We start from the raw sequence: 2,904 nt of genomic DNA, 5'->3' as shown, positions 1-2,904 counted from the left end.
CGATTTTTGACCTTGAAGAAAACCTTGCTGACTCAGTGCTAAGAATTGGCGTATACACATAATCTTATTGTTTAGTTGGCTGTATTTAGAGATGAATCAGACATCTAAGGTTGTTGGTTCGAATCTAGTTGTGTTCGCTGTAACTCAGTGCCTGAGCGATACTTACCGAAATTTTCCAGTGTTGCCAACACTATCAGAATGAATCGATTCATTTAGTCGGAGCAGTTTCGTGACGAAAACTGATTTTTGTTTTGCACACAAAAATTTTTTCTGAAACAGAATTGTGTTTGTACATAAAATTTTTCTGAAACAGTTTTTGTTTGTACACAAAAAAAAAATTCTGAAACAGAATTTTGTTTTCGTACACAAAAATTTTTTCTGTAAACATTTTTTCGTACACAAAAATTTTCTGAATCAGTTTTTTTTTTCGTACACAAAAAAATTTCTGAAACAGAATTTTAATTTGTACACAAAACTTTTATATTTCCTACACGAAAAAAAAAAGTTCTGAAACAAAAATTTAGTTTGATTTTTTTTTCATAAAACATTTTTTATTTATCGGTAAACTGATTCAGAAAAAAGAAATTGAAATCGCAGTACAGGAAAAGAATTTGATTTTAGGATGTGAAATAAAACACAGAATCATGTTTTTGTACATTTATTTTTAGCAAGTGAAATAGAATACAGAATTTCTTTTTCTTCAAAGGAAGACGTGTCCGTGACGGGTACAAATTCTGTAAAGAGACAATAAAACATATGAATATGCATGGTAATATTTATTTTTTTTCCTGTGAAAGAAGAAAACAGATTATTAACATCGAACTAACTGATCAAGAGAGAATGAGGTGAGAAAAAGAAAATCAAATATGACGTACCTGAATTCCTTTTTTTTTTTCTCCACGGGTTTCTGCAAGGTGATGTCATCTGAGTTTGTCTCCGTTCGTGCATCGTTGAAGCATGTCCCGTGTTGATTCTTTGCCCCTTCTTTGGGAGGTGATGTTGGTGGGATTAGGGAAAAATATGGCTATTATTCTGTTCTGGCTTTTTTATACCCATAGGGCAATGTCTCGTATGTGTCTGGTATTAATCGGCGTTTTTTATAGTTGAAACTGTACTTCTTTTCTTCAGGTTTTGTGACAAGATGATGATCGTGGGTTCTGTAAATTTTGTGCGGCGTGCTAATGGAGATTTTTTCACTCGATTGATTTATGATCATTTGCTCTTTTGACTTGCAGTATAATTGAGTGTAAACCCACGAATTTTGCATACATAACTGGTTGATTTCGTGTCGGGGTTGTAGATTTCCAAGGCGTATTGTTTTGGGCCACCAGACACGAATTTTTTAATGTATGCTTTTGGTCCAATTGATTCCAGTTCATTTGACATTGAACCAAGAAATACTTCTGGTTCTATTGTGGGCTGTGATGGTCGCTGCGTGAATATTACGGAATCTGTATCGAAATATAGTACTCTTTCTTGCAGCAATTCTAAATATTTGTAAAGTTCCAGACGAGCTTGACACGTTGTAAATGCTCCAAGGACAACATTAGCATTGTGATTTTGTACTGGAACATCATCTTCATACTGCCAATAAAGGTATAACATCGAATCGTTAACAGGTAAAATTTGGTTGACTTTTATATCTGGAGCAGTTAATTTCTGATACAGTTTTTTGGGGTCGTTAATGATGGTCGTTTGGCTGAAATTGTCTCTTATAGCGAGTCGTCCCCAGAAGGCATTCAAACAGAGCTTTGCAAGACTACGACGTGATGAATTTGTCATTATATTTGCTGCATCCAAAGTTATGCCTTCACGTTGTTGTACCACTTGAATATACTGCTGCTTTTCTTCTTCGGTGACGCAATTGGCAGGCCAACCAGAAGCTTCCAGCTTAGATTTCAAAAATGTGTTAATGTATTCGCTGAATAATCCGCCAGTCTTGGTTTCTGGATCATATACGGTGATGTCGTAATCCCAAATTTCGTAAATTTCAATGACTTGATACCCAAGTTCAATGGCTTTTTGAATTTCATAGGACACCCACGTTCCTGTTAGACTTCGTTCACTGTCCGAATGTGTACATTCAGAATCTTGATTTAATGCTGTGCCACAGGCAGCACAAAGTGGAAACAACAACTTCTTATTTGAGCGAAATGGCAGTACTGGATGAAACGCATTTCTGCTAGGCAAAATCTTCAACTTGACTAATCCGTTGACATCTTGAATGGCGGGCATTTCTGGATCTCCCTGTAGATATATTCGTGGATGGCCTATTGGATACCGTCCACATTTATTCACATAAGGATACAGGGAAACGATATCCAAGAATTTTATTTCTTCGCCTTCATTTTCAATTGCGACGTGATACAATTTAATGGCATTAACACGACCACCATAGAAACTGTCTCTTGGATTTAATGGTGTCTTATTAGTATAAGGATGTGTGCTTAAAGAAGAGGCCAATGCTGGATTGGATTTTAACACTTGACGAAATTCACATTCCCACATTTCATGTACTTTATATCCCATGGATCGTAATAACTTCATTTTACGCTGTGTTCTCTCGTATCGATAGTTCATCGTTTCTTCGGAGTTCTCATAAATGGGCTGATCACGGCCTGTAGGGACACATAGAGGACAGCCATGGAATCTACAGCCTTCAAATTCATACACGTGTTCCTCTTTAGTGTCGGGATCTTTGTAGTAACCGTCCAAATGAAAACCAGCAACATAAACTTCTTTTCCTTTGGCCGCATGCAAAATTGGATGGCCCTCTTTTTCTTCCATGTAGGCAAGCCACTGCAAAGCAATCCTTGACTGATTATTTCTGTGACGGTATCCTCGTGCAGGAAGAATGCTAATAGTATTGGGTTTTAAGAAATTTCGTCGAAATACTAAATTGCA

General features: G+C 36.5%; 1 long non-coding RNA gene across 1 annotated transcript; it reads right to left on the bottom strand.

The window, feature by feature from the left end:
* Positions 1–642: 642 nt before the first annotated feature.
* Positions 643–932, bottom strand: LOC145688997 (uncharacterized). The gene is made up of 2 exons (XR_014132054.1): positions 876–932; positions 643–734 (listed from the first exon to the last, which is right to left on the bottom strand). It is a non-coding gene; the product is annotated as an uncharacterized LOC145688997 (long non-coding RNA).
* Between the last annotated feature and the right edge of the window lie 1,972 nt (positions 933–2,904).

Source organism: Thermobia domestica, chromosome 7 (assembly GCF_964235325.1).
Source record: "Thermobia domestica chromosome 7, izTheDome1.hap1.1, whole genome shotgun sequence".
NCBI lineage: Eukaryota > Metazoa > Arthropoda > Insecta > Zygentoma > Lepismatidae > Thermobia > Thermobia domestica.
Note: the sequence above shows the minus strand (reverse complement) of the source record. Positions and strands in the feature narration are given on the sequence as shown.